Below are 6,761 nucleotides of genomic sequence, written 5' to 3' on the forward strand. Positions count from 1 at the left end.
GAGACTAGTTGGAGTAGTTGGAGACAGGGAAATAGCTGAGATCTCTGAACTGTAGTCCAGCTGCCTTGATTTCTGAGGTGAATGTAAAAAGCCCTTATTCTGTGCCTTTGGGATTGTAAAAGCTGGTCATGCTTTTGTAAAGCAAAGGCCCGAATGCTAATGGAATGTAGACCTTTAAGTACTGAAGCGGTAGTTCTGCCTCCCTTCCTTTCAACTTATGTCCTCCTTTTGAAATGATAGTGATAACACATGTCTCCTTTTCTGCTTTGAACTTACTATCTGAAATGACCTCATCTCCCCGGCCTAAAATCCTTAAAAACCTTGAACCCCCTAAACTTGGGGAGACAGATTTGGGGCTGTTAGGCTGTCTGCTCTCCTATTACACATGTAGTAATAAACTCTTTCTCTCTTTGAAACCCCGGTGTCTCAGGAATTGGCTGTTAGTGCCTCGGGCAGAAGAATCCACAGCCTGTGTCGGGTAATAATTTGGCGACCCTCCAGGACAAATGCCCTAATCTCTGGAGCCCCAGCAGAGCAGGTGAGCCAGTAACCGAGCCTTTTGGGGCTGCTGGACTCAATTTAGTCTAGAGGTTCAGCCACTGGGGTTTCTCTGTTCTGCCGGCACTCCAGTGACTTTTAGTGCCTTAAGAAAGCTTCAAAGAGAGAAACCATTTTGAGTCCCAGGTCAGGACATCTGACTAGGTGAGTGGAGTCATCGAAGTAGAAATGGATTGGGAAGTGTTCGAGTTTGCTAGCTGCCAGAATGCAACACACCAGAAACGAATTGGCTTTTAATCAAAGGGGATTTGTTTTGTTAGTTCTTCAGAGGAAAGGCAGCTAACCTTCAACTGAGGTTCTTTCTTACGTGGGAAGGTACAGGGTGATCTCTGCTGGCCTTCTCTCCAGGCCTCTGGGTTCCAACACCTTTCCCCAGAGTGATTCCTTCCTGCACCTCCAAAGGCCTGAGCTGAGCTGCAAGTGCTGAGATGAGGTATGCTGGGCTGCTTGGACTGTGCTAGTTGTGCTCTCTCATTTCAGCATCAGCCAATTAAGTCAAACATCATTCATTGCAGCAGGCACGCCTCCTAGCCAACTGCAGGTGTAGTTACCAACAGATGAGGTTCATGTACCCTTGGCTCATGGCCATAGCAACACAACTATGTACCTTCACCTGGCCAAGTTTACACCTGAATCTAACTAGCACAAGAAGTAAATAGGTGGTTCGAGTCCCCTTTGACCTAGGCCTGGGTCATGTTCCCAGAACGATCCCCTGTCCTCTGACCTCTATACCTTCTGATTTGGGATATAGTTATGTACAGGATTTGAAGCCCTGACTTAATCAAACAATTAACTGGTGTTTAATGACATTACATAGGCCTGTTTAAGTGCCGGCTGGTGTGTTACCTAAGTATTAGTTAATTGTTAAATTGGTGTAATGAGTGTTTTATGTCTGTTTAATGGTTAATTGATGTATTTGGTGCGTGTTCTGTACAAGGTTTGAGGCCCTGGCCTAAATTTTTCTGTTGACTATCCTCCTAAAAAATGAGTAATCCAACAATTAATTGGTATTAAATAAAGTAAAATAAGCCTGTTTAAAAGGAATGTCAATATTGCAGGGTATTGAAAATAGATGGTCATTCATATTTTAAAACTTCAACTTGTCCTTGTTATTCAAGATGTAATGGAGGGGCTGGAGGGAACTGCCTGAAAATGTAGAGCTGTGTTCCAGTAGCCATGTTTCTTGAGGATGATTGTATAATGATATAGTTTTCACAATGTGACTGTGTGATTGTGAAAACCTTGTGTCTGATGCTCCTTTTATCTACCTTGTCAACAGACCAGTAGAACATATGGAATAAAAATAAATAATAGGGGGAACAAATGTTAAAATAAATTCAGTTTGAAATGCTAATGAAAGCAAGGGGTAAGGGGTATGGTATGTATAATCTTTTTTTTTCTGTTTTCGTTTTATTTCTTTTTCTGTTGTCTTTTTATTTCTTTTTCTGAATTCATGCAAATGTTCTAAGAAATGATGAATATGCAACTAAGTGATATTGTGAATTACTGATTATATATGTTAATGTTTTAGTTCGTTTGTTAAATTTTTTTTAATTAATAAATAAATTTTTAAAAAACTTCAACTTGTGTGTGAGAGTAAAGCAAAAAATGTTTCTTTGGTACAAAATTTATATTTTGACTAGTGCATTCCCTAATATAACTTATATGGATAGGTTAATTGAACACCATAAGTACATGGGACCTTGAATAAGGCATGAGATTTTGTAGGTTTGTCCAGTGTGATGCCCCAGTAAATCCCAGAGTGATTTGAACAGTGGATTAAAAAGTATTTACAAAGTCCCCTTGGGGGAATGGCGATAAAGGGGGAAAATTCAACTTCCCCATTTGGAGAATTTCTGATATTCTCACAAGCAATGGGGACTATCAAATCAATAGTCCTGAGCCCTCAATCTTGGGGGTTGTTCATATGAAACTTATCCCCACAAAGAGTAGGCTAAGCCTACTTCAACTTAGGCCTAAGAGTCACCGCCAGAGAACCTCTTTTGTTGCTCATCTGTGACCTGTCTCTCTCAACCAACACAGCAAGCAAACTCACTGCCCTCCCCCTCTCTACATGGGACATGATTCCCAGGGGTGTAAACCTCCCTGGCAATGTGGGACAGAAATCCTAGAATGAGCTGGGACTCAGCAGCAAGGGTTGAGAAACCCTTCTCAACTAAAAGGGGGAAGAGAGAAATGAGACACAATAAAGTGTCAGTAGCTGAGAGATTTCAGACAGAGGTGAGAGGTTATCCTGGAGGTTTTTCTTACACATTTTATAGACATCCTCTTTTTAGTTTAAGTGTATTACAGAGGCTAGAGGGAAGTGCTTGAAAAAGTAGAGCTGTGTTCCAGTAGCCATGTTTCTTGATGATGATTGAATAATGATATAGCTTTCACAATGTGACTGTGTGATTGTGAAACCTTGTGCCTGATGCTCCTTTCATCTACAGCATGGACAGATGAGTAAACTATGGATTAAAAATAAATAAATAATAGGAGAAACAAGTGTTAAATTGAATAGATTGAAATACTAGTGATCAATGAAAGGGAATGGTAAAAGGTATAGAAAAAAGTAGGGGAAACAAAGGATTGAAATATACTGTGTAGATGGAAATACTAGCAGTCAATGAGAGGGAGGAGAAAGGGGTATAGTATGTATGGGTTTTTTCTTTTTTCTTTTTATTTCTTTTTCTGGAGTGATGCAAGTATTCTTAAAAAAAAAAAACTACCATGGTGATGACTATATTACTATGTGATGATATTGTGAGCCATTGGTTGTATAACATGTATGGAATCTTTGTATGTTAAGAATGTTCATGTTTGTATGTTGTTTTGACTTGTCAATTAAAAAAATAGTAACAAAATAAAATTAAAAAAAAATAAGGCTGTTCAAATGCTAGGCGATATATTACCTGGTTATAGTAGGAGTCTGTTTTAAGCATTTAATGCCTGTTTTCTAGTTGGTGTGTTCAGTCTAGTTATTAATTATTGTGTTCCTGCATTTATATTGGTCAAATGTTCATGACTGGTTACTGATTATGGAAATTCTTTTAAAAAGGGAAGCTTTGGGTTGTATTGATAATTGAAAAGATTTTGATTATGAATCTATAAAAAAGTTTTATTTCTGTAACATGATCTGGCCTCAATCTGATTTAAAATAAAAATATTACCATTATAGTTAAAGTTAAAGATTACAATTAGAATTGTTTTGCAAAAAGGAAGAAATGGGATGAGACAATATATTCAATCCATTATTTGTCCCTCTAAAAGGGATTTCTGTGTTTTTTTTTTGAGTAGCTGATTTTCTATTTGTATCTGTGTGCATTTTCAGTGTATATCTCATACCTCCAAATGGTAATAGCAAATTAAAAAGAAAATTCTTAAAGAGCTCTATTTGAACGGCTTAGAAATAATTAGGTAACTACTGTAAATAAATTGCTACTTCTGAAGTAAAAGAGTAAAAAGAAAAAAAAACTCTCCGAATGGCAAGATTCAAAACCTTAGTTTTGTAGTTACTGTAAACAAGCCAGGACATTAGAAAGAAACCATCCCTGGAATTTCCTTAAAGCAGCAGAAAACTGCCAAAGGGCTGCTTCTGGAAAATGTAAAGACCTTTTCCAATGGTCCTGGTCACAGCTTTTAATAAAATGAATCTAATAATTAGGAATAATTAAAAGAAGAGCATAGGCACAAGTAGTGGGGATGACCAAAGCAATAGGCTGAGCCCCCAATCTTGGGGTTTGTTCATATGAAACTTAACCCCACAAAGAATAGGTCAAGCCTACTTAAAATGAGGCCTAAGAGTCACCCCCCAAGAGAACCTCTTTTGTTGCTCAGATATGACCTCTCTCTACAGCCAACACAACAAGCAAACTCACCACCCTCCCCCAGTCTGCATGGGACATGACTCCCAGGGGTTTGGACCTTCCTGGCAACATGGGTCAGAAATCCTAGAATGAGCTGAGACTCAGCATCAAGGGATTGAGAAAACCCCTAGAGTGAGCTGAGACTCAGCATCAAGGGATTGAGAAAACCTTCTCGACCAAAAGGGGGAAGAGTGAAATAAGACAAATCAAGTGTCAATGGCTGAGAGATTCCAAACAATGTCGAGAGGTTATCCTGGAGGTTATTATTACACATTATATAGATATCACCTTGTTAGTCAAGATGTAACGGAGAGGCTGGAGGGAACTGCCTGAAAATGTAGAGCTGTGTTCCAGTAGCCATGTTTCTTGAAGATGATTGTGTAATGATACAGTTTTCACAATGTGACTGTGTGATTGTGAAAACCTTATGTCTGATGCTCCTTTTATCTACCTTGTCAGCAGATGAATAGAACATATGGAATAAAAATAAGTAATAGGGGGAACAAATGTTAAAATAAATTTAGTTTGAAACGCTAGTGAGCAATGAAAGGGAGGGGTAAGGGGTATGGTATGTAAAATTTTTTTGTCTGTTTTCGTTTTATTTTTCTGTTGTCTTTTTATTTCTTTTTCTGAATTGGTGCAAATGTTCTAAGAAATGATCAGGATAATGAATATGCAACAATGTGATAATATTGTGAATTACTGATGATATATGTAGAATGGAATGAGCATATATTCAGAATTTTTGTGTTCTTTCTTGTTATTTTTTTAATTAATAAAAAATTTTTAAAAAAGAATGGAATGATCATATGGTAAGGATGTTTGTGTTTGTATGTTATGTTTTGATAAATAAATAAATAAATAAAATATTTAAAAAAGATTAGTGCTCAGATTGTAAGCATTAATTGTTATAATAAATTCTGAGATACTTTACTCTTTGTATAGGCCAGTAGTTCTCTGGAGCTTTAAATATCTATGTGACACCTGAGATCAGATTTGGTTCTCCAGCTCTTAAAGTTAGCATGGGTCCACACAGCAAAGGTTAAAAACTAAAAGAGATCACTTTTTTTCCAAATGGCGGCAGCCTTCAGGTAAGCCAAGATGGGTGCCTATAACTCCATACAGGAGCTATGGAGGAAGAAGCAGTCCAGTGTGATGCGCTTTCTTCTGAGGGTTCACTGCTGGAAGTACCGCCAGCCCTCTGCACTCCACAGGGCCCCCCATCCCACCTGGCCTGATAAAGCACACAGACTGGGATACAAGGCCAAGCAAGGTTATGTCATCTGTAGGATTCGAGTGCACTATGGTGGCTGCAAACGCCCAGTTCCTAAGGGTGCAACCTATGGCAAGCCCACCCATCATGGTATTCACCAGCTGAGGTTTGCTAGAAGCCTTCAGTCTGTTATTGAGGAGCAAGCTGGACACCACTGTGGGACACTGAGAGTCCTGAATTCTTACTGGGTTGGTGAAGATTCCACATACAAATTCTTTGAGTTTATCCTCATTCATCCATTCCATAAAGCTATCAGAAGAAATCCTGGCACCCAGTGGATCACCAAGCCAGTCCGCAAGCACAAGGAGATGCGTGGGCTGACATCTGCAGGCTGCAAGAGTCGTGGCCTTGGAAAGGGCCACAGGTTCCACCACACTATTGGTGGCCTCGCCGCACAGCTTGGAGAAGGTGCAGTACTCTCCAGCTCCATCGTTATCGCTAATATAAATAATGTTTGTAAAATTCATACCTAATAAACAATTTAGGACAGTCATGTCTACTTAAATGTGTTCTTTGTTAAACAGTAGTTGTCTGCAGATTGTTTCATGAATATATATAATGTCAAATTATGAAAGTTAAAGTGCAATAATGTTTGAAGACTATAAAGTGATGGTGTATCTTGTTTCTAATAAGATAAACAATTTTGCTTTTGCATTATCTTATTAGGGAGTTATATGTCAGTGTTTTTAAATGGCATGCTGTGTGGTATGGGTGTAAAATAAATTCTATAAAAGAAGAGCACTGAAACTAGCTCTTTCTATAGATTTGTCTATAGCTTTATTGGAGGAATAAAACACTCTCCTGGTTTATTCTCAAGTGGCTATTTTTTGGAGTTTGGTTAGAAGGAAAATTAGGAAAAGTTTTTTTTATTGGAATTTGCTTGGAAATTTGTAGGATGGGAGGATATCCTGACTTTCATATTTATTTCATATTCATATTCATATTTATTTCATATTCATATTCATATTTATTTCATAAAAATAAAGTATTTAAGATCTGGGAAAAAGAAAAAACCTAAAAGAGTTCAAACACCAATTAAAAATATGATGAAATTGATCTGG

The 6,761-nt window shown here is 38.0% G+C and overlaps 1 pseudogene; it reads left to right on the forward strand.

The window, feature by feature from the left end:
• Positions 1-5,326: 5,326 nt before the first annotated feature.
• Positions 5,327-6,480, forward strand: LOC143664620 (large ribosomal subunit protein eL15 pseudogene; annotated as a pseudogene).
• Positions 6,481-6,761: the final 281 nt, after the last annotated feature.

The sequence above is a fragment of the Tamandua tetradactyla genome, chromosome 20 (genome assembly GCF_023851605.1).
Source record: "Tamandua tetradactyla isolate mTamTet1 chromosome 20, mTamTet1.pri, whole genome shotgun sequence".
Classification (NCBI taxonomy): Eukaryota; Metazoa; Chordata; class Mammalia; order Pilosa; family Myrmecophagidae; genus Tamandua; species Tamandua tetradactyla.